Below are 26,471 nucleotides of genomic sequence, written 5' to 3' on the forward strand. Positions count from 1 at the left end.
AACACCAAAAGACACTTATATTTTTATAGCTTCATAGTCTATCCTATGGGCTAAGTGAAAGTGGATATAAAATGTCATTAATTATTAAGAACAATGTTCCTTAGGGTAAGTGAAGGGGTTGTATGTATCTCATTATTGTTACCTGTGTGTCCCTACTGCACAACAGCACAAAAGAAATTCTTGCTCCTGTCTAACTGTAACTTGTTACTCAGTGTTCAACCTCTTCCTTTCCCTCCTGCTCAGCTTCTGGTAACCATCATTCTACTCCCAACTTGTATGCAATCAGCTAGATTCCACAAATGAATGAGATCATACATTGTCTTTCTGTGGCTGGTTTATTTCACTCAATATAACAATCTCCAGCTCCATCCATGTTGTCATGAATGACAGGATTTCATCCTTTTTCATGGACAAATAGTACCCCCATTATGTATATTCACCACACTTTCTTTACCCATGCATTAGTCGATGAAGAATTAGGTTGCTTCTAGATACATATTTAACATGCAATGTGTAAAAGTGATATAATGCGTTAAGTAGATTGTTTTATATCCTGTTAGAAATTTGGGCCTCAGTCCCAATTACTGTGAATTTGGTCAAACATGAAATATCTCAGACCTTAGTTTTTATTCTTGGTCACTCTACTTTGTTCTTAGGCATGACAAAATAGGTTTCTGTATAAACGGACTTTGTAAGCTCTGCATTAGTATATAAATGTAAATGATATACATGTTTAAATATTCACATCAGCTAAACTGAATTTTTAAATTCAAGCATCAATATGCTCAAGCCACTCATCAAAGTCATTTTTAAATGCTTAGCTGTTTTCTAATCATCTTAAATATACTTTACTATCTTTTAGAAAGATACAAATAAACTCCTTTATAAAATTTGAGAAAGGAAATTTCAATGCAAACCAAAGATTGAGAAAACATTGGGATGATACAAGAACTAAGACAACTGCCTATCAGAACCTGATCATATTAAAAACCCTGATTAACCAGTAAGTATTTAACAAATATGTATTAAATCTCAACAATAAAAGCAAAGGCACTGTGGTAGGTGCTGGAGATAGCAGGATGTACTAGAAGAAACATGGTCATTGGTCTTCGGGATTTATACTGTGTTATCAGATGGTACCTGAGACTTTTAGGAGAAAAAAAACAAGAATGAAATGAGACTGGAGTGAATCTATTTCAATTCTTAGATCAAATGTTAAAAGGCTAGGTATGCCAAAACCTGACTAAATACCATTGTTTCTTTGAGCCTTTAAACTTAACTTTAAATCTTGTCAGATTTGTTGTAAGATTTGTTGTACTGGGTAATATTCCACTCAAATTACAGCTAAGGAACTTGCACACTTTTCATTTCATAAAACTTGAGAGAGATAAGTGATTGAAGGACTAACTCACAAGACATTCTTCAGCAGTTCATTATCTATCTTCATTACCTGGGCCAGAATGCCTTTGATTATAAAGGCATTGTATTAAAAATCACTGTACCTCTGGTAGTTAGCCTGCTCCAAGACAGGAGGCTGGGCTGTGCCCTATTAGAATGCGCCTACTGTCCCTGCTTTGACAAGTGTCTCAGTCAGAAGCCTGCCAACTCTATCTCTGGACAGCCTGCCAAATAGCATCACAGGAATAGAGCATCTTCTTCATGCTTTCCCCCGTTTTCCACATTAAAATGGAAAAAATGCTAAGCAAAGCCCCTCAGCATTCATTGTTTTTAGGGGTACTGGCTGCTTTTTATGCTACTATTTCCATTTTTTTTTCAGTTTGCTTTTTTTTTTTTTATCTGTTTTCCATGATAAAAAGCACCTCATTCATTTCCCCCTGGAAGGGCAATGTAGCTCCAAGGGAACATCTGTGAGGCCAATTAGCTGGGCTGGAAATGTGATATAATTGTTGTTTAAATATATTTAAATTACATGTTAATCACTATGTCATAATTTATAGGCTTTGAAAATAACTTTTTGTACTTCAGAGCCAAGCCAGATTTCACTGGTTCTTGCTGTTTTTAGTCCACAACAAGCTCTTCTCATTCCCCTCTCCCTCAATTCCCCACACTCGAGAAGCTGAACTTTTAATATTGGAAGGAATGACAGCTGCAAGTAAATTGGTGGAGTAAAAATTAAGATCCTCACAGCAGCCAGAAAGAGCTGGAGTGACCTTAGAGTTCGGAGCAGAACAAAGCGGTGCTCTCAGTTAAAAGGCTTTTGTTTTCCATTGTGCCACTTTCTGCTGTCCATCAAAGCCCAGCTTTGTGGATTTTTAGGAAGCAGCACTGGTTGCATCTGTTCAATTAGCTGGTGAGGGGATTTACTGTCAGCAGGACAGAGTCAGAAAGAGGTGGGTTATGAACCGGCAGGTGATGTGGAGCTTGTTCCTGGTGGGGGGATTTGTAAGGGTGATGATAGAGTTTAATTTCGTGGCCATATCACTGTGTGATTATCTTAGACTCAAAAACCAGAGGTTTTAGAGAAGGGAAGGGTCAATAAATACAATGTTAAATGCACTTTTTAAAACCTCATACCCTAAACTTCACTTTAGATTCAAGTGATAAATATTTGAACTTTTATCTTATCATGTACACACTATTATTATATTGGCATTATTTAATATTTTTCCTTGAGAAGTTTTAAATGGTCAAAAAAAATCACTGTGCTCTATGATATTTTTAAACTATCATACAAAATCTATTTTGTTAAGAAACAAAAATAACATGCCTATGACAAATTTCTGTCTAAACTAGACATGTGCTCAGTGAGAAGTATTTATTTTCTCTCTAAATAAGTATTTGCTCTCAATAGTAACTGTAGGATTATAGTTTCTAGGGTCAAGAGATACTCTAAATCCTGTTAACTAAAATAGAATGTGTGTCTGTAGACACTGCCAGTCCATCAGCACGAGTTTATTATCTAGACACTTCCATGTAGTAATACTAAGGGTTCTCCACCTTTATCCTCCCAGGTATATGTCATTAGTACTCTGATGGGCATTTCCACGTTTTCACAGGTCAGACAGCCCCATAGAGAAAATGTTTTTGCACTGGAGGTGCAATTCTTGATGCATAGCTGTAACTCTATATCTTTCTAACAAGTGAGTTCACATACTGGTCAGTATTCGGAAACATCTAGATTTAGAAGCTTCATTTTTCACAGGACAACCAGAAGAAAACAAACAGAATGTATCCACCTATACCTAGGGAAGGCCACTGTAATCTCAGCAGCTGACTTGATTGTCTAGGTCTGCATCTATCTATATTACACATAGTATCCTTTGTCCATTTACATATTTATTTAGTAATTAGTTTAATCATCATCTATTTTATTTGATTATGTTGGACTCAACTTTTCTCAGGAGACAATTTTACTCTGCACAGACACAATATTAAATACCCTGTGATCCACTTAGAGGAATCCGGACTGGGGCCTCCTTGTTTATCCACCTTTCACTAATCCTGGAACCTTCAATTTTCCTTATATGTCTCATTTATTCAATTGCTGAAAGCATTTTCAACGAAAGGAGCTGTAGTGGTGTCAATAAGCATGAATGAGAGTCAATATAGAATTCATAAAGTTTAAAAATGGGTGTTTTTATAAACAGTAATAACACTACTTTTCTTAGTTCTAAAATCTACTTAGTTACAATGTTACTTCTGTTTGTAGATGGATATAGGACTACTCTTAGGGAAATAAATGGGAAGGGAAACTATAACATGTTCCTACCATATGCCTAGGCCAACTTTAGATTTTCTTCATTCTTACAATTTTTCAATGCAAATATTATTAAAAGTTAGAATTCCCATTTACAGATGAGAATCTGAGGATCAGGGAAGTTAGAGGACCAGCCTATGGCCACACAGCCATGGATGAAGCCCACTATTCTCTTATCTTTCCATTATGGCTCACACAGATTTTGACTTTAACATTTCTGTTCTTTTTCATTTTTGCCCCTTCCTCTTCCCCTGTACTGTGCCTCAACTCTTTTCTCAAATCAATTATCATGGTTTCTTTTTCAAGTTTTAGTGAAGAATTAATCTCAAGGAGGCATTTGAAACTCATTAGCCTTAAGTATAAAAAACCAATAATGTGTTCCAATATAGCCCCCCTAGGATCATTTTCATTCAAATTAATTACAAGGTCTTAAGCTATAAAGAAGAAAACTTTAATCAGAATATTGTGTTAACAGTGTATGTGTACATATGTATACATACATTATACACAAATACACATATAAAACACATGTATACATACATATGTACACACACACACACACACACACACACACACACACACACACACACACATATATATCTTTCATCCTTCCCTTAAAATTCTTTCTTGAGGCTCTGTAACCATATTGTATGTAAATGCATTTACCTCTCTTGCCAAGAGCAAATCCAGTCCTGAAGCAGGAGGAGAAAGTCTTAAATGACCGAAGAGTATAAAGATTCTCCATGATAGCTCTCTTGCTCATGGATTTATTGTTCCTAGTATACAGCTTAGTTCATAAATTCCTCTTTCTGGTTCACTGGGGGTAAGTAAGCTATTTTACCTCCAGGTAGCAATCCCTATACCCTTTCCAAATATCAGTAGAACAAGAAGATATTTCTCTTTAAATATTCATGGCTAGAGGAGTCAATAACATGAAGCTGGAAATTCCTCACTTTACACCTTCCTGCAATAAATTGCTGCTGCTCCGAGCAATATTACATGATGCAACTAGAGAATGTTATTAGCAAAAAAGATAGAGCATAAAGAAACAGCTTCACATTGGTGCCAGCATTTCTTAACATTGATCAATAGAGGAAATAAGAATAGTGTCACCTCTCATAAGATTAGTTATTACACAGAATTCATCCGTTCACCCTAGTGCCAGTTCTAATTTATCTCTTTGTTGCTGTGGCTTGGATATAGACTGAGTGTGCCACCAAGGGTTCAGTGTGATGATGTTGAGGGGGAGGTGGAGCCTCGTAGGAGGCCCTTTGGTCACTAGTGGTACCACCCCTGGTAGGAATTAACATAGTTCTACCATAGTGATAGCATGGGCAGGGGTTGGCCTAACAGTACTTGGTTCCTGCTGTTTGAACTTTTTAGCCTCCAAAATTGGAAGCTAAATAAGCTGCTTTTATTATGTTACCCAGCCTCAGGTATTTTGTTATAGTTACAGAAAATCAACTAATACTGTTGATTCTGGCAACTTTTCTTTCTTTACTTCCCTCCCTTTTCTCTTTCTTTTCTTTTCTTCTCCCTCCCTCCTTTCCTCTTTCTCTCCCTCCCTCCCTCCCTCCCTTCCTTCCTCCCTTCCTTCTTTCCCCTGTCTCTCTTTCTCCCTCCCTTCCTCTGTTCCCCTCCATCCCTTCCTTCCTTTTCAAAAGCATGTTATAATAATAGAACTTTTTTAAAAATTTCACTTAGCTACTAGCTAATGATAAAAGAAAACTTGTAGCAGGTTTTGCAAAGACCTCCCAATTATACTTTTTGAGAGACTATACAATTTGCCTAATTTTTAAAAAACAGATAGCCTCTGTTGAAATATCTTTGCTTAAGAGCAGAAATGAAACCATCAGTTCTTTATTTTTCTACATTGTTAATTAGCCTGATTCTTCAAATGAATCCTAAAGTTTCACTGCCTGAGTGATTTTTTATCACATTGTCATTAAATGTGTTTGATGAAATTTTCTTAACACATAAGTAGTGCTTTGAGTTTTGCATCTTTGAGGACAAACATTTCACAGACTAAAATAAATATTTAAATGAAATGCTTCTTCCCCTAAAATTTATTTTTAAATACTTTTCACAGAATCATGTAACTTTGAACAACTTCCTTAGTCCCTTGGGCCTTCAATTTATTGAACTTGAGAAAGTCCTTTAGATATGGCTATGGGGAGGGCATCCATTTAGAAAGAATATATTTTTTTCCTTCAACATAGATGAAAGTTTTGTCTTAAATGTACATTAATACTCAAGCTGGACATTTTTTTTAAGCTGAAATACATATTGATATACTGAAAGTGACTTTAATAGAGATTTCACTTTAAGACAAATACCAACCTTTTTATGGAATAACTATGGTTATTAACAAGGAATAATACCCTTACACTGCCATGAGGCCATTATATATATATATACATACACACACACACACACACACACACACACACACACATAGTATTTTCAGCTGATACACTTTTACCTTCATAGAGCTTATCTCTGTATTTATCTACATAATTAGATAATGTCTTGGGATTACAAAAAATAGTTTTAAAATAAGGGACTTATAGGAAAGATATGAACTAATTAAGAAAGAAAGACTATAAACATTGTGAATTTGAATGGCATTGACTTCAGAAATTGAAATATAATGCCATGGTCTGTATATACTATTTCCTTCTGTACTACTGTTGAAGGCCCACTTAACACAAACTTAGGCTCTTCCTGTGGATAGTGTGTGTGTGTACGCGCATGTGTGTACAATGCATTCAAACACACACTGAAGAAAATTAACAGCTTCAAACACAATAGCAGTGGCTTGCTTAATCCATTCTATCTCATTCTCTTTTGCAGACTTTTAACTTATTTGGAGTATTGCTTTTATTTTATTTTTACCAGTTTTTTACTGGTATTGTTTACCAGCAAATCTTGTTCACTAAAACTCCACACATAAGAATTCCACTTAAAGTATTTGTTTATGGTTATTTATTTTACTTACTTGAAAATAAAAAGCCAACAGTGACATACTCAACCTTCTCTTTAGCAAAAATTCAAGCTTGGGAAGTTTTATTATTATAGTCAAAGTAGCAACAAAATCATTTAGAGATGTCTATGGGTAAGAATGTAAAAATATAAAGAGCAGAGTTTGTGTATTGGGAGATAGATAACAAATAATATGGGAATGAGAACTGCAAATTTTAAAATCTTAATCTTGGCATGTAGATTTTATTTGGTGCTTTAAAATGATAGGTAATGGCAATAAGCAAACAATTTCCCATAAGACAGATAAAGCCTCTCTTGAAGTGCTCATAGCATTTCAGTGTGGACCAGGTTGAAAATATCTGCAGTCCTACTAGTTTATGCAAACTGTTTACCAGATGAAAAGTGAATTTGTAACAATGGTTCATTCATCCGACTACTGCTCTTTAAGCTACCAGGTGGCACAGCTGTTGCTGTAAGTAAAAAGATTTCCCACAGTCCACCTGGAATAAGGACAGCTGGTGCGTGTGAGCTGATCTGAATAATGTACTGTGGATACCCACATACAGCTACTGACAGAGCAAACAGCACATGGCTGTCCCATCAGCCCAGAGCAAACACCAGTTACATTTCACAGAAACAGGCTGGTATTTACAACTGATCTGAGCCAAAATGAATATCAGATTGAAGGCAGCACCCCAAGAGAAAAATGTTCTACCCAAGAGTGGCTTGTTAACCATAGTCTAAGCAGCTTTTGCTATTTTTGAAAAGACCCTCAATCTGACTTTGCCACATATAAAAAGGAAGAAGAAAAATATATAAAGCATTCCTGCATCTATTTATGAACCACTTTGGAATTTCCTAAAATTAGAAAAAAAAAAGTGTTTCCCATTTATACAGTTTGCTGCCAAAGTCAACTAGACTATTCAAGATCATGGCTATAAGAATTTCCTTTCAAGTTCTAAAATAGTTAACATTCTGCTTAAAAGAAGAAGAAGCAAACAAAAAAAATAATAAAATAAAATAAACCTGAAACTAGAGAATCTAATTTAAATCTTACATATCCAGATGATCTAATCATACTCTGTTCTCAGCCAAGGTAATAGAGAGGACAAGTGACTTCCCTCAGTTCACATGGCTACTTACTAACCAGCAAAAATAAAGGAGCCTAATTAAAAAACTATTTTTCATGGTTTACTGTGGGGAGAAAAATAATCTGCTAGGGGATCCTTTGATCATGTCTGCCTGAGTCGGGGCAGTTCAGATGAAACTTCTGAGCAAATGAAGTCTGATCTCAATATTTCCTCACCAAGGTTGACATCTCAATTTCAGGCCCATGATTCTTTTCTGCTCTCTCAAAGACTCCTGGGCCCATTCCTGCCCTGGTTCTACAGGAAATATGACTATATTGTCCACACATTGTAGGTGTATCACTCTAGGTAAGTATCTTACACTCTCAAATCATCGTCTCTTATTTACACTCTTCAGGGACTTGGCTTTAGCTAGGCGAGAAGGCATCTATTTTGTCCGATAAAATAATTTGGAGTGTTTTCTCAAATTGGTGTTAGCAGAGCATAATGGACCTTCCTCAAGCAACACTGAGATAATGAAGACTAAGTCCTTCCCATATAATTAACTGCTTGCCTGACATCTCTACTGGAATATTTCAAAGTCACATTTTTTAAAACTGAAATGGCTATCTCCTCTCCCTGCAGCAAATCTAATTCACTTGTCATTCCCCTTTTGGTGAATGATACCAACAACTTATCTACTTGTACAAGTCAAATATCTTCATAAATATGTATATGTATATATATATATATATATATATATATATATATAGAGAGAGAGAGAGAGAGAGAGAGAGAGAGATCTCACAAACACACACATATTTATATACATATGTGTGTGCATGTATACACATAGTATATATAGTGTATAAACATACATATAATTGTGCATCATAATTAGACATAATTGTAGGCTTAATTATTACATATTCATACACACAGATAACATAGTTTGTTTATTTTAATTTCACTCTAACTGCCCCTTCCTTCTATTTCTCCTTCCTTCTGGTACCATTCTTAATGTTATCCTTGATGTCTCTTCTATATTGTTCCTCATATAAAGCACCCAAATTCTATTCTATCAAATGCCTTTAGAAACTGAGAATCCAATCATTGTCAACATCCTCATTGCTACCATTTTAGTTTTGATTAAGCTGCCATATAATTTATCATTCCCACTGGGATAATTTTAGGGTAAAAGAAAGTGCTGTTAGTAATTTTGCCAGGATCCCAGGAGTAAACCAGGATTTGCTAAGGAAAATAGGCACTTAAGGATAATCTTAAGCATGAGTAGAGCACTGTAGTTATTTCTCACTGGTCTCATTGATCCCAGACTTTCCTTTTACGCCAATCGAATTTATAATTCATTCCTTTGTTTACAAAACTGCCAAACTTCCTGTTGCCCTCAAACTAAGTGAAGTTTCCATTTTCATGGCCTTTAGGCTTTTGGTAACTATTAGCCTTGCCAGTTTCTCCAGTCTTACCTCTCCACTCTCTCCTTTTAGATCTCCTCTCTAATAAATTAGCAGCCGTCTCCTACTATGGACCATTCCCATTCTCACCCCCAGGCCTCTGCATAAATTCCATTTTTTCCATGCTCTCTTTGGCTTCTTTGCCTTAATTACCTGTTGATCCCATGGAAACTTATCATTATCCTAATTACACTTAATTATTGATTTAATAAATATTTTTCAAAAATTCAATATTTGCCCCATGTGCGTATTTTATCAACTCCATCCTAATTGTTTTTCCATTAGTCCGTCTTGTTTTTTAGACTGACTCCAGTTAGAAGAAGACTCTCCCTAACTTACCTTTATATCTTTCAGACTTTTCACAGTGCTGAGAGCATGACACAATGAACATTCAGTAAAGGTATAATGAATCAAAGGATGGAAAGATAGAAAGATGCCCTAAAGCTAAACTCACCCATGGCTCTATAGATCATAATCTCAGGGACTCTTTTCACTCAACAGGGTACATTTTTTGAAACACTGGATTTTAGCACTTCTCAAATTATACTATTCATTTTACTCTAAAAGGAGAGTGACTCCTGAATTGAAATTTAATCCAGATGCAATATATATGAGCATTCTATCTCATCTAGTGCATGTAGTTTTCCTATCAATATCATCTACTTGCTGGCTGCAGTGGTGCAAGCTTGTAATCCTGGTGGCTCAGGAGGCTGACGTAGGAGGATAACAAATTCAAAGCCAGCCTCAGAAATGGCAAGGCACTAAGTAATTCAGTGAGACCCTGTCTCTAAATAACATACAATATAGGGCTGTGGATGTGGTACCCTGGTACCAAAACATACCACACACACACACAAACACACACATATCATCTACTACTACCAATGAAGTCATTGATTAAAATCTAATTCTAATGGCAAAATTATAAAAAGTATTCATCCACATAGTAAGAGGTTCCAAATGAAATGACATTTCACATCTAGCAACCAAACTTCAGGATTCTATCCTAGTATAACATATTTTTCTGAGATATCTTTCTATATATCTATGTATGTGTATCTACATTTATTAATGCTTTGGAGGCCTAGGAACCTCATGCTTTAACTTTATCCCCGAAGAATAGGAATTTTTCACTGAGAACAACAGGAAAGACAGACTTGATAAGCAGATGCAAAATATCCTTCCTCTAAAAGTGGTATATCTCACACACTTACATTTCCACATTATGGTTCATATTTTATATTTTAAATATTTGGAAAAATTTTTCTAGCATAAGCATGACTAAATAGCATAGAATACCAAAGTTATAAGTCAATGAGACTCTAAATCAACATTACAGAGTCTGTGTCCCTAGGAAGCATCATAACTGCAGGAGAAGAAAGCTAGATTTGAGAAAACCTTTTTCACCACAAATGAACCTTGAAGCTTAGTGTCCTTACCTGTCACATTATAATGCCCATTCTGCATGTTTTGGGTTTTCATAAGTTCATGTTTATCTTAAATAACTTCAAATAATGCTTCATATGAATTTGCAACATTTTTCTTAAGTAAAAGAAAATAATAGCTGAGTGTTCTAAATATCATATACACACATCAAAAAAAAATTAAATGCTGTATACCAAGTAAGCATACATTTCTTGTATGCCAGAATAAAATATTTATAGAGCTACATAATTATCTATGTGATGGCAGGGACTTTTTTAAAAAATTTTTAAATTTTTTAACACAAATTTTACTTGAAATAACTCCTAAAAAATGATCAGGGTTATTATCTAAATAAAATACTGAGAAATTCACAAGTTTTGTTTGAATGTATATTGATTCACTCATCATTCACAGTATTTAAAAATATTCCTTTGAAAGTTAAAAATGTGAGACTTTTCTTAGTGCAGCAGTAAATGAAAGCAAGATTCCTTCAACTCTTTCAACACTGGGTTACAGAAAGATCTATATTATATACCTCTCACAATAATAAAATCCTTGACCAACTAAAACAAATTAATGGAATGACCTACCAGTAGAGACAATAATAATCTGAAATAAAATCTTTATTACTTGTGTTTTCTTTAGACGGTGAGGGCAAGAGAGTCAATGGAACACAAACATTGGAAATTCGCATTTCGGCAGAGTGTGTTGGCCTTGATTTCCTTGAATCACTTCTACTGAACACTTGAAAGCGTCCCGACAGACTTCTAATAAGATATGTCTCAGAATTCACGCTGAGGAATTGTCAACAGGCCAAAAAGAAGTCCTCCGTGCTGAACACGAGCTCAGATTAAATTCTTTCCTCCCTGTGATTGCCGATCTTTTCAGGGAAAACTGACACATGAGGAGAGCTACCTCGTCATGGAGGGAATGTTTGAACTCCTGTACCTTGTGTGCTAGAAACAGAACCTCTCTCTGTGTGTCATCTTTCATAAACTGAGATCTGATACATTTTTAAAACACAGTAAATCTTTTTTTAAAAGTCCACATCTTGGAAAGTAGTCAAGTAAAAGAAAAGTGCTTAGACTGACAACCAGAAAGTACTTTGATAAATGATATGGAGTTGACAAAAAAAAAAATTAAATAAAATAGATTAGACTTTCTCACATAATTTATATACTGGCCTTTCTATCAATGACCACCAAGTAAACTTTTAAAAAAGTATTAGATGAGTAAAGCTCATACTTTATTTCCCAGGCCACCAAGACCTTTATTATATTACTAGCACAATTATTATTGATTATGTCTAAGGAAATTAAGCTAAGGTATGTTCAGGCAAAGGAAACGCTAATAATTGGTCTTTGAGAATATAATCTCAAAGGAGAAAGCAAATATTTTTCTTGTCATGTCTTAAATGATAGGGATCTCAGGCTCCCTTAGGAATCTTTATTGCTTTTGTCATCTATAAATGCATCTTAGATTTTAGAAACTGTATCTACTTCATTATTGCCATATTTTAGGATAACAAGCTGCTTAAATAGATAAACAACCAGTTATATCAGTATTGTGCCTTCAATCTCTCTCTAATTGACTCTAATTTAAATAGGAAAAGGATACCTAGTAGTTGAGATTTGGGTGAATAAATTTATATTTATATCTCCTTACCAAAAACAATCATCAAGAAGAGCACATTTTGGTCATTCTTAGTACTAATCTCTGAAATACTCATTGAAAGGCAACCAAAGGCTCAAGTGAAAATAAGTACAAGTAATATTAGCACACTGGCCACCCTTCCAGGATTCCTGGACCACAGGTTGCCATTCAAAAGCATATTGAATGTCAATTATGCAGGAGGAGAAGATATTTCTGAGGGAGCTTGACACAAGCTCAGGCTGTGAATTATTTGCTTTGAAATGCCTTCATATTCTCCTGCTTGGAAATTCTGGTCAAGAGAAGAGCAAAAACAAGTTGTAAACTCATTCCAAGCACACGGTCAGGTGAAAACTCATAAAATGTTTATCAGCTCACAAATAAAATTTTAAAAAGGACTGTCCTCCTCCAGAAGGGAGGAAGGAAGAACAATAAATAAAAGGTCTGTTATGATTTAAATACGTGGTGTCCCCTCAAAAGCTCATGTGTGAGACAATGAGAGAAGGTTTAAAGTGAAATGATTGGGTTATGAGAGCCTTAACCTAATCAGTGAATTAATCCCCTAGTAGGGACTAAGTGGTAACTGAAAGCAGGTAGGGTATGGCTGCAGGAGGTGGGTCATTGGGGGCAGACCTTTGGGGTGAATATTTTGTCCTCATTGAACAGTGCTCTCTCTCTCTCTCTCTCTCTCTCTCTCTCTCTCTCTCTCTCTCTCTCTCTCTCTCTATCTATCTATCTATCTATTTTGTTGCTCATAGTTCCCTTGGTGGTAATGAAAAATCATGCATTCAAGCAGAGTGGTGCATCTAAGCAACCATACTTTCCATATGTGGTGAGTTTTACATTTGTTGGTCCCTTATTAGTCTTTGTTTATATGTTTTCCTGTAGCAGGTTCTCTAAGCCTTAGCCAGTATTTTTCTACGCCATGCCTACCCTCCTGTTTCTCAATCAATATCCTTGCTCTCTATATAACAAGATACAATAAAATAGGTTACGTGCCCTTCAGTGCTTCTCAATTTAATCTATATGTTATAACAAAATAGAAAACTTGTTATTACAACTGGACTAAAATATCTCTTAAGAGAAAACTGACTTGGCTTAATCTTTTTAAAAACATTTTGGTTAAGGGTTTGAGTAGTTAGTGAATCAGTTGAGAGAAGAATTGCCCTCTCTCTTCAGATGAGAAAGAACTTCATACCACATAGGAGAGGAAGGAGATTTTGGATATGGGAGGAAACACAGCTGGGAGGGGCAGAGAGTGGAGAGAGAAGATAGATGGCAGAAGACTGCACCCTCTATATAGTGACCCTTCAGTCAAGCCCACCAGTTGTGTTTTCAATCACACCAATCCACCCATCAATCAAGTCTTGGTGTGAATTATTTATTGTCATAGAGAAACAACAAAACAAGAGAGATTGAGCTGTGGAATCCAAAGAAGGGAGGGAGTCAAAGCTGTGCAGGCCACGGCACCACAGGAGGAAGATCTGGGAGGAGTACTAGTGTGATGGACTTTTGGTTTGGTGTCTTAGCTACATGGCTGCACAGACTCCTTACACACAGGCATGGCGTTTATTATTTTTATCCATTTATGGGAGAAGAATCAACTGAGTGGCTAAGTGGCCAAGTTTACACAACTAGTCTGTAGTAGAGCCAGGATTTAAATACAGGTAGTTGGGCCTCTGATCCCCTGGTGTACTAAAATAAACTAAATAAGCTATATAAAGTGCCACTTTATATAATTGCCTCCATAAGCACTCTTTCCCCAATGAATTAAATGAAAAACTGAGAAAACTCTTTGAATATCTTTCTATCTGTAAATCTTAGGGTCAATAAATTTTACCTTCCCCCACTGCCCCAGCTGACCCCCAAAAGTGCTCTTGCTGATCCTCTGGTGGGCGGTGAGGGGCTTTCTCTTCCTTTCCTGTTTCAGTCTCCCCTACCATCCCTTGCACATGGGTATGGGAGGGTGGCAGGGGTCCCAGCCGAGAGTTGTATGATTATCACTTTATGTTTTTGGTTATTGCTTGTTTTTGTATAGACCAAAGCAAAGAAAATAAAAATCACACACAGAAAAAAAAAAATTGCTTGAAGAACAGAGAAGCAGCTCCCATCTGACATGGGTTAAAACCTCATTTTCAAATATCCTCATGCCAACATTACTTCCTGAGTTAAGATGAACTTTTCTGAAAATATATCCATTTTTCTATTCCTCTAACTCCTTCTGGACTTTCCCTGTTTACTTTCTTACTTTTCTTACTATTTTCATTCATCTTCATGGTTTCATTAGCTCACTCTCCTCTAAGAATATTCAGATGTCTGTTATTCTAGGAGATTTCCTCTGACCCACCTTCCTCCCCCAGTTTATTTTCTGGCTTCTTTCTTCCCTTAGCATGGAAGTACTTTTCAAAGGAATTCACATTCCTGCCTTTGCTCCTCAACCAACTATATTCTCTTTACTAGTTCTGCATTCTATGGAAACTACTTTCAATAAACTAGCAATAAGTGCATCAGGAATCAAGAACCATAATGGCTTACAATTGCAACCAACTTCACCTGATTTCTAGATACATATCCCGACTAATGACATCTACTTATACACCCAAATATTAATTCTATATCCTTATTCTACTCTTCTATTTTTGCACACTAATCATAATGCTAATATCTTCCCAGAAGTATAATTTAAACACTTGGTGTGAATCTTGACCTCTCTCTGTACCACTCTACTTTATCTGTTATTGATATTCCATTAATTCTATCTTTTATCCATCACTTACATCAGACTTTCTGCTGTATCTTCTCTGATCATAGCAATCATTTTAGATTTGATATATAGTTGATATCTAAATAAATGTTTTTTTTAAAAAAATATTTATTTATTTTTTTTTAGTTCTCGGCGGACACAACATCTTTGTTTGTATGTGGTGCTGAGGATCGAACCCGGGCCGCACGCATGCCAGGCGAGCGCGCTACCACTTGAGCCACATCCCCAGCCCCTAAATAAATGTTTGATGAGTGAATACAGGATTGAATGAAGAGATGGGTTCTGTGACTTGCCTGAATTAGTCATTATATAACAGCGGTAAGTGGAAATTTCTGTCAGAATTATTGGATAAGCTTCTGCTAATAAGATCATTCAGATAACCCCTTAAAGATCAAAACTGACATTCAGGAGGAATCTGATGATTAAAAGGTTCAATGAGTAAGAATTCTTACTGATGCACCCTCTTTAAATCACCAAGCACTGAATTTATAGCAACGATAAAACAGCAGAGGCAGAGTGAAAGCCAACCCATCACTAAAGTGGTGCACAGCCCCTAGGGACCTGAGGCACAGGCCCTGGGGCCTACCCTCTTATAGCTATGCCTCAGCTTCTTCACATACAAAAGGAAAAATATATAGTAAATAGGTAAGAGCAAAACTAGTAAAGAGTTAAATAATTTTTTAAATGGTAAAAAATACTAAAAATCAAACTCAGAGTTTTCATGAGGTTGAATCAACTAATAAATATTAGATTCTTAATATGAGATGTGGCACAACATAAAGAATAATAGGCATCACTTGTTATTTACTCTTATTCATTTCAACCAAGTAACATTCAATAGCCTGTTCTAGCACATAACCTTAGTACCTCATTCTCAATAAAAAGAGGCTCCAAATAAATGTGAATTATGTACATCTTAACATCTCCAAAATTCTAAGCATTTTAAACATTTTTTTTTCTTCTAGAGAAAGAAAACAATTAAGTATGGATGTTACTAAACAATTTCTATGATTATTGTTGGAAAAAGCAAACCAAATTGGTTGTGGATTAAACTTCCACTTTCATTCCCTCTCTGATTTGCAGTACTTATCTCATCACAATGTGGAACATTTTTGCAGAAGAGATATAGTCACAGTATTTGGAATTGTTCCCTGGTGGTCGATCCATCTCTCAATTCAGCTTTTGCTCAAGTGTCACAAGGGGCTGGTCCACTGCCATTCATTTACAATGTCTGAGTGAAAACCGCAGAGTACAAATTAGCCTCTCTTTAGAACACTCTGGTATGTCAGAGTTCCGAACTGAGAAAGGAACTTTTCCTTTGGGAAGGTGAGTGAGGAAAGGGGCTGAAACATAAGATGCTTGTGATTAGGGTACCTTAAGTACAGAGTGCACAAAGAAAAGCTGATGAACAAGCCCACCCCCTACGATCCACAGCCATCTTCTCAGTTCTGTTTCTTGGGGCAATCAAAGGATATTCTGAACCTCTCAAAATGCCATCAATCCTTATTGAGAATGGAACGGAGCAACTCTCTCCCAAGCCTTTGCCGAAGCAATCAGCAGAGCAAGCTAGCCAGAACAGGGAGCTCTGGCAGACAAAGATATATTTGTAAAATAAATAAATAAATACATACATAAATTAAATAACCTCCTGAAAATCTGAATAGAAAGTTGATGATAATGTCCCAATTCTATTATGTGAACAGGGAAGAAACTCACAATTGTGCTCACTAGGTCTTGCACAGTAAAGAATAGGTTTCTTGATGAGGTTTGTCCAATCATTTACAGCAGAGCTGCAAATCTTGTGGCAATGATACTAAAAAATAACCATGTAAGTGATTTAGATAAAACATTCATTAACATTCAGAATTTATGTGTCCTCTTTAGTTGTCCCTCCCTCCTCTTTGTTTCCTTTCTAGCTCTGATTTTCCTTTCGCACTATTTAACAAAAAAAAAAAAAAAAAAAAAGGAAAGAGGCTCTTCTGATTGTTCAAAGAGGCTTCTTGTGCTACTGACAATTGCTCAAGTGTAAGATAATGACATAAAGACCTCTGAAATGTTCTTTAATGTCAGACTTGCCCTCCATAAGCAGTGCTCATAGGCACAGGTTGTCTTAATGCTGTAGGATTGGGCTTGGCAGGTTCCAAACCCAGTACTGGTAAGAAGTTACCAGCAAGGACAATTGTGTAGAGCATCCTTAGGTGAATTGTTATGTCATAGGTAGGTCTCTTTGTTTGGGGTCACAAGACCTGATGTTGGTTTGGTCCTTAATGACCAAATTTATCACCAATTTATCCCAAGTCATTTAACAGGTCAGGAATTTCAGCTATGGCATGATGGAGATTCCATTATACACATAAAATGCTACCTATGAAAAAGTGCTTTGTTACTTTTAAATCCAGCACTGAGCTATCACTTACTTTGTGAAAGTTACAGATGAAGGTGATTCTCTGGTGTTAACAATCATATTGCCTCCTATAGCAAATTTTGGTAATGAGGAAAAGTGAGAGCATGTTTCAGAATATGACTTTGTAGGCTAGAGTAAAAAAAAAAAAAAAAAAAGTTTCACAGACATTTTTCCCAAAACTAAAAAGAAACCAAAGATCTACAACTACTTTTTTTTTTTTTTTTTGTACTGGGAATTGAAGTCAGGGGCACTTTACCACTAAGCTCCATCCCAAGCTCATTTTATTTTTTATTTTGAGACAGGGTCTAACTAAGTTGCTGAGGCTGGCCTTGAGTTTGTGATCTTCCTGCCTCAGCCTCCAGAGTCGCTGGGAGCATAGGTATGCAATATCACAACTGACCCAACTATCTCTCAACAAATTTCACTTCAGTAATTATTAGTTGTACACTTACATTTTGTTTAATTACTAACAATGAATAGTTATATATTGATTATCACTTTTCTTTTACTAAATGAAGGATGTACTAAAAGAAGTTAGGAGGATAGGCTAGAGGCAAGACAGATCTTGGTTCAAATCTAACTGTTCCCCATAGGAGCTAGAAACTCAGCAAGATGCTTTCCTTCCTCTCTAAATTTCATTTTCTGTGTGTCATGGCAAGAGCGATGCTTTGCACTTGCCCTTGTTACAACAAACTCTCAGAGCAGAGCTTGACACATAAATATGTGATCAATAAATAGTAGCTATATTTAGCTTTGTGTTTGAAATTTTTGAAACATTTGTTAATCTTGTAAGGATCATTTTATCTTCAAGTCTGTAATTAATGGGGCCAAATACAGACACTATTCTCCCTCCTTTTTTCCTTTGATTTTTGGCTCTATCAATTCCATTTGATCTTCCTAAACCATTAACTCATCTTGATGACAGGGAGTCTCTCAGAAGCAAAACAGGGGAGGCAAAATAGCAGCAGGGGCTCGAGCTTCTAGTTGCACTCCCAGTGGGAGCCTTTTAAACCACTTGGTACTAAATCTCATTAGACTCTAAGTCAAAAATCAAGATTTCCATGGTATTGACCAATGAGAACACATTGACAGAACCTATAGAGGAACAGACCCCAGGGGCCAAGCCTTGAGGGGTTGGAACAGTCCTCTTGCCTCTCTCAGAAGCACAAGGACACAGGGCTTTACATTTTGACTTTTCCAGTATCAGTTTGCACATTTACAAAATGAGAGAATTAACACTAGAAAGTGTTTAATGGCCCTTTTTGGCCCTGATACGCAGGAGTACACAATGATTTATGTATCTACCTTATAATATAATGGCGCATCTCAGTGATGAAAATCACTACACTGAATTCATGGATATGCCAGGGCCAAAGAGCAGTCACACTGGTATTATTTCTATTGAGAGAAGAATTAATTGAAACAACTGTTCAGAGAAGAACATTCATGTTTGGGGAAAGAAAGAATAAGGAGTGGCAGATTAGAGAGAAGACAATTACGTTCTTGTATGGTAAGGAGAGCGTGTCATTTCTGTGTGAATGTTACTGTGGGAACTTACATACAAGAATTAATGGATTTTTTAAATTTTTTTTTTAATTTTTAAAAAGTTTGCTACCAACCTCTCCTAATTCCCCAAATTCAAGAGTGAGAAGTTCTAATATCTGGTTAGGAGAAAATCAGAGATCAAAAGATTTTGATTTCTTTGTAATTTCCAAGAATTCAGAAGAATAAATAAATGTGATTTGATGTTATGATCTTATTCTAAACAGAGAAAAATCGATGACACATAGATTTTTGTTGAAATAAATCATCAACACGCTTCCAGAGTAAAACAGGAAGCACCAACATGATGTGTATTTTGAAAGAGATCAACTTTGAGATTGAGCCTGCAGCTCTGGGCAGTTATGTGCCTGTGAGCTGGAGAGCAGAGGAAAATAAATTGCAGTGACTGGTCAACTGGAATGACCAACGCATTTCCTAGGATAAGTGTTCAAAAATCATTCGGGTGTTAGTGACAATAGGATTATACATCATATAAAGAGAGACCTAATAAAACATTTATCATTCAAGTTTGTCCCATGGAGGAAAATAGTAGGAAAGTATATTCTAAAGAATGTGAACAAAAAAGGAAATTAAGAAAGAATTGGTGCCAATAAATGATCACACACTGTGAATATTCTCTACTATTATCTTTCTTTGGCACAACATAAATGCTATATTTGGGAATTAAATCCATTCTCCACACACACACACACACACACACACACACACACACACACACACATCATGTCGAGGACAAAATGTAAAAAACCTTGACATATTTTGGACCAAATGTAAAAATCAATATCTTGAGAACAAAAGTAGTAGCTGTTGTTAAACTTGATACTGATCCTTGATAAATTACAACTAGAATCAACTTGTTATATCATCACAACATTCTTGCACTGTATTTTCTAGGTCTGAGATGTTCTCTGAACCTTTGTCTATAGTACTTTCACATAAAGAAAAGAGTTGTGTATAGAGGTAACCTAAAATGCTTTTGGTCACTTCCTAATTAAATAATCCTTAGAAGGAAACATACTTAAATGCACAAAGTACAATAATTATAAATTCATTCTATGATAAGGTAGTTTAAAACTTGGAAGGAGCTTATAGATAATCTAGTTTAATCTTATCACTGAAGAAACTGCCTGATTAAGAAATAGGATGGAGTCTTAAGTATTGCTGAGTTGGTTATAAAATCTGAGATTCTGGACTTCCCATTCAGTCTCTTTTATCCATGTTATCATTTTGTGAATGAACATGCTAGGTCCATCAGTAGTAGGAATTTAACCGCAAGTAAAAAATAAGTAACCACCCTAAGACACTTTATTACTTTAGAAGTATCACTGTGGGATTATTGAAATCTGAATTCAGTGTCTAGGTCTGCTTTTCCTCATTTGCAAACTATTTAAACTTTCCATTGTTCAGTTTTCTGAACTCTCAAAATGAGACTAACATTAATACATACCTCATAAGACAATGTAAAATAAAGGTGATAAAATTAAGCTAAAGCACTCAGTAAAATACCTGGGTTATAGTAAGCACTCGACAATTTTTAGTAAATATTATGATTTTATTATTTCATAAAATAAAAGGACATGATTTTGATTTATTGAAGTATAAAGGAAAACCCAGCTGCAATTCTCATATTTCCAGATGTTTCTTTTTAGAATGACATCTTGCTTCTGCATTATCATTTTGCTTAAATTTCTAGTACTTTATTCATCATTAAGAAGCAAATCTAGTAAAATATCATAAGCTTATTATATCCTGTGGAGACCAAGAGCTTGCTTGTATTTGTTTCTTTTTCAAGGGGGAGGGGTGGTAAATATCATATAAATCTTGAAGATAATTATATCATGTGTGGTAAACTTATTAAAAATTTTATTAGATTTATTAGACTTAGTAGGAGAAAAAAGTAATATTGGTATAAATTAAAGTATATAGAATCAGATATCTTAGTGATAATAAATAGTCAGTTTATATTCAAGAGTTAAAAAACTGATTCAAATTTTTGAAATATGAGACACATTTATTTTTCTACATCTTTCATGTCTGCCTACATTTTTGTCCATTTTTCAACTTACTTATATGTCCACTTGGAAAAGAAGGGTCAAAAAAGGCAGGGAAGATGCAAATTTATAAATATATTTATTTCTTAGTAGGCTGGAGAGAAGTGGAGAAAAGTTAAAATGGAATGATAGATCACAGAGGTTACTCACTCCATCTATGTGAGGAGCTATAGTTCCTCTACCTTCCACTGGCCTGAATAACTGCTAGTTTCCTGATTATACATGCTTTTTAAAAAATTGACACAAAATATTTGTACATATTTATGAATTGATATGTTTTAAAAGGGAGTGGCATTTAATTCTTCACACTATTCATTACAAAGACTAAATGAAACTTCCACAATTGAAATCATGCCCTCCTGTACAAAATTACATTGACGCTTTTAAATTAAATTAAATTTTCTAATATCATTAGAGCTAAAATATCTTCAACTCTGTCAACTTATTAGATATTTTTATTCATTGCTGTTGCATTTATATATAATTAATTATATCAAACAAATATAAATCTAGGTAAAGCAAAAGAAAAAGACCAGCTTTATCCATCTTAACAGAAAAAAAAAATCCACAGAGAAATTTCTAAATAGTACTGAAAATTTAGTTGGAAATATTAGATAGCATTGATTAAAATAAATATATCTAGTGAGAAGGAGGTCACAATGGAACCTAAAACTTATTGATAGACTGAATATACAATGGGAAAATAATTGGACCTCCTTTAAAAATAAAACTCTGATCCACAACCTACAAAAACCTGACCAGGAAAGAATTCTCCTTATCTATAATATACAGCCTAGGAATCTGGTCACCTGCAATCAGATTTGAAGGAAGTGGCTCTTGCTATCTCTAATAGGCTTATACAGGGTAATACTGGTCTCGGAAACTCACTGGCTTCCCCTTCCCCTTCCAATCCAGCTGCTTCCTGGATTGCTGGGAGAGAAGTACCTAATCATAAGAAATGCAACGGAGATTCCTGTGATACAATCTTCCAACATGGACCAGCAATTGCTGGACTCTGGAGGTGCTCGGATTTAAAATCTCCAGACCAATTGGCATTCATCAACAAGGCTGGAGCATACCTAAGTCTATACCTGACCTCCAGAAGTTCCATCTCCAGCATCAACCCTCTCACTTTAGCCACCTCACCCACCCTGAGGGTGGACAAGCATCAAACTTTAGACAACCCCACCTAATTGCTGAGAAGGGAAGCTGAGAAACTTGTGAACTTCAAAGGAAACAATTATTCAATTTCTTTGAGATTTTTTTCTTCTTTTTTTTTTTTTTTTTGTTTTTCTCTCACATTTCTACCTTGTTTGAAAACAATTATTTTTTCATCAATAGTTTATTGAAGACTGGGATGTCTGAGTAGTATATTTCAGTTTTGTTTTATATTCTTTTATTCTTACTTTTTTCATTCTATTTTAATTTTTTTTCAATCCTTATTTTTTATATATATATTTCCTCTCACTTATCTGTTTCCCTTGATTGTTTTTATATTATCATGCTAACAATCTCTATTATTCCCTTTATCAGTCTTCCTATACTTTTTAAAAATTCTATCTTCTCTCCTCCATCATAAACATCACACCTTATACTACTTCTGTTCTCTCTTTGTCCACCATTTGAAATTGTAAACCCTTTTTTCAAACTTACTGTTTTTACTGTAATCAGTAACTGAACATATAATTTCTATTTATTGTGACAAAACCGTAAACATCATAGTAAGAGTTATTTAGTTTAAGGTTGTATATTGTTTGCATTGGTTGCTGTTATTATTTGTCTCCTCCTTAAAGACAAGGTACTAGAAAGCTTCAGGGACACTATTAATCTATAGTGTAGAAACTATACTGCCTCAGACCCACACAGCATATTGGTAAACACACAAACAAGCATGAAGAAACAAGGGAACAAATCACCCCAAACGAACCAAGATGCTCTAATAATAGAATCCAATGATGCCACAGTGGAAGAACTGTCAGAGAAGTTTAGAATGTACATGGTTAAACTGCTCCAATGAAGTAAAGGATGACGTAAGTAAGGAGTGAAATTAGAGATAAAAGGTGAAAGATCACTTCAGTAAAGAAAGATTCTGAAAAGAAATCACAGAGAAATCCTCAAAATGGAGGAAACAATAAAACACATTAAAAATTCAATGGAAAGCATAACCAACACACTGGACCATTTAAGGAAGATAGAACCAAAGGCAATGAAGGCCAAATATATAATCTTGAAAGTAAAGTTGACCACACAGAGAAGATATTAAAAGACATGAACAGAACATCCAAGAACTATGGGATAACATAAAAAGGCCAAATTTAAGATTTATTGGGATAGATAGAGGCACTAAGATACAAACCAAAGCAATGCACAATCCTTTCAATGAAATAATATCAAAAAATATATAAAACCTAAAGAATGAAATGGAAAATCAAATACAGGAGGCTTATAGGAACCTAAATATACAAAATTACCACAGACCCACGTTAAAGAACATTATTATGAAGATGCCTAACATACAGAATAAGGATATAATTTTAAAGACTGCCAGAGAAAATAGGCATAATTTAGGGGAAACCAATTTAGATCTCACCTGATTTTTCAGCCCAGATCCCCAAAGCTAAGAGATCTTGGTATGCTATATACTAAGCTCTGAAAGAAAATGGATGCCAACCAAGAATTAAGCTTCAAATTAGAAGATGAAATGAAAACCTTCCATGATAAACAAAAGTTACAAGAATTCACAACTGGAGAGCCTACTATATAGAACATTCTCAGCAAAATAGTCAATGAAAATGAAATGAATAAAAAGGGTAAAAAACAGCAAAGGGAAGAACTATACTGAAGGAATAGCCAATCAAAGGAGAAACTAATACAAATTAAAAGCCAGAAATAAATCAAAATGATTGGGAATACAAATAATATCTCAAGGATAACCTTGAATATTAATGGCCTAACCTCATCAATCAAAAGAAATAGATTGACAGATTAGATTAAAAAACAAGAATCAACAGTATGCTGTCTTCAAGAGCTTCACCTCATAGGCAAAGACATCTACAGACTAAGATGAAAGAATGGGAAAAATATACCACTCACATGGGTCATGAAAACAAGCAGGTGTTTCTATCCTCATATCAGATAAAGTTGACTTCAAGCAAAAGTTAATAAGAAGGAATACAAAAGGGCATTTCATACTGCTTAAAGGAATACATCAACAAGACATAGCAATCAAAAATATTTATGCACCAAACAATGGAGCATCTACTGATATCAAAACAAACCCTTCTCAATTTCAAGAATCAAATACACCACTATACAATAATACTGGGTGAGTGTAACACATCTCTCTCACCACTCGCTTGATCCTCCAAACAAAAACTAAACAAAGAAACTATAGAACTAAATAATACAATCAATAATTTAGACTTAACAGACTTGTATAGAGCTTTTCATCCATTAATGATTGAATATACTATCTTCTCATCAGCACATGGATCCTTCTATAAATAGACAATATCTTATGCCCGAAAGCAACTCTTAGCAAATTAAAAAAAATAAAGATAATACCTTGCATACTATCAGGTCATAATGGAATTAAATTAGAAATAAACAATAATATTAAAAATAGACCCTACTCTAACGTATGAAGTATAAATAATAGGTCATTGAATGACCAATGGAGAGCAGAAAAATTAGGAATGAAATAAAAAAATTAGAAGTAAATGAGAATAGTGATACAACAGATCAAAATCTCTGGGGCACTATGAAGGAAGTTCTAAGAGAAAAGTTCATTGCATTAAGCTCATTTATTAAAAGACTAGAAAATAGTCAAACAAATAACCTAACACTACACCTCAAAGCCCTAGGAAAAAAAAAAACAAATCAACACCAAAAATAATAGAAGACAGGATATAATTAAAATCAGAGCCAAAATAAATGAAATTAAAATAAAAGAAACAATTCAAAAATTGGCAAAACAAAAAGTTGGTTCTTTGAAAAAATAAATAAAATTGATAAACCTTTAGCCACGCTAATGAAGAAAAAGAAAGAAAAACCTCAAATTACTAAAATTCATGATGAAAAAGGAAATATCACAATGGACACTACTGAAATACAAATGATACTCAGAAACTATTTGGAAAATTTATATTCCAATAAAATAGAAAATCTTGAAGACATCAACAAATTTCTAGAGATATGTAATCTACCCAAACTGAATCAGGAGGATAGATACCATTTAAAAAGAACTATTTCAAGCAGTGAAATAGAAGACACTATCAAAAGCCTACCAACTAAGAAAGGCCCAGGACCAGACAGATTCTCAGCCAAGTTCTACAACTACCTCAAAGAAGAATTAACACCAATATTCCTCAAACTATTCCATGAAATACAAAAGAGGCAATTCTTCCAAACTCATTATATGAAGCTAGTATCACCCTGATACCAAAACCAGACAAAGACACAACAAAAAAAGAAAATTTCAGAAAAATATCCCTGGTGAACATAGATGCAAAAATTCTTTAAAAACACTGGCAAATTACATAGGAAAACATATTAAAAAGATAGTACATCATGAGGAAGTGGGGTTCATCACAAGGACACAAAGTTGGTTCTACATACATAAATCAATAAACATAATTTATAATATCAATAGACTTAAAAACAAGAATCATATAATTACTTAAATAGATGCATAAAAATACAACAAAATACAGCACCCCCTCATGTTCAAAACAGTAGAAAAAATAGGGATAGTAGGAGATACCTCAAGATTGTAAAAGTTACCTATGCTAAACCCAAGGCCAGCATCATTATAAATGGGAAAAAAATGAAAGCATTCTCTCTAAAGACTGGAACAACACAGGAATGCCCTCTTTTACTACTTCTATTCAACACAGTCCTTGAAACTCTAGCCAGAGCAATTAAATAGAAGAAAGAAATTAAAAGGATACAAGTAGGAAAAGAAGAACTCAAACTATCCCTATTTGCCAATAACATAATTCTCTATTTAAAAGACCCAATATATTCCACTTTAAAACTTGTAGAACTCATAAATGAACTCAGCAAAGTAGCAGGATATAAAATTAATACCCATAAATCAATGCATTCATATATATCAGTGATGAATCTACTGAACAATAAATTAGGAAAACCACCCCATTCACAATAGCCTCAAAAAAAAAAATAAACAACTTGGGAATCAATCTATCAAAAGATGTGAAAGATGTCTATGATGAAAACTACAAAACACAAAAGAAAGAGATAGAATAAGACTTTATAAGATGGAAAGATCTCTCATGCTCTTGGATAGACAGATTTAACATTGTCAAATGGACATACTATCAAAAGTGTTGTACAGATTTAATGCATCTCCTATT

The 26,471-nt window shown here is 34.8% G+C and overlaps 1 protein-coding gene and 1 long non-coding RNA gene across 7 annotated transcripts in view; one reads left to right on the forward strand and one right to left on the reverse strand.

Moving 5' to 3' along the window:
- Nucleotides 1-26,471, reverse strand: part of Erbb4 (erb-b2 receptor tyrosine kinase 4) — a 1,041,723-nt gene that overhangs the window by 12,690 nt on the left and 1,002,562 nt on the right. The window lies entirely within an intron of this gene.
- The window catches only part of LOC144365621 (uncharacterized), a 91,365-nt gene continuing 65,725 nt past the window's right edge, over nucleotides 832-26,471 (forward strand). The window contains exons 1-3 of the long non-coding RNA XR_013424289.1: nucleotides 832-1,003; nucleotides 11,310-13,146; nucleotides 15,205-15,396. This is a non-coding gene — a long non-coding RNA (uncharacterized LOC144365621). The remainder of the gene's footprint in view (nucleotides 1,004-11,309; nucleotides 13,147-15,204; nucleotides 15,397-26,471) is intronic.

The sequence above is a fragment of the Ictidomys tridecemlineatus genome, chromosome 7, assembly GCF_052094955.1.
Source record: "Ictidomys tridecemlineatus isolate mIctTri1 chromosome 7, mIctTri1.hap1, whole genome shotgun sequence".
NCBI lineage: Eukaryota > Metazoa > Chordata > Mammalia > Rodentia > Sciuridae > Ictidomys > Ictidomys tridecemlineatus.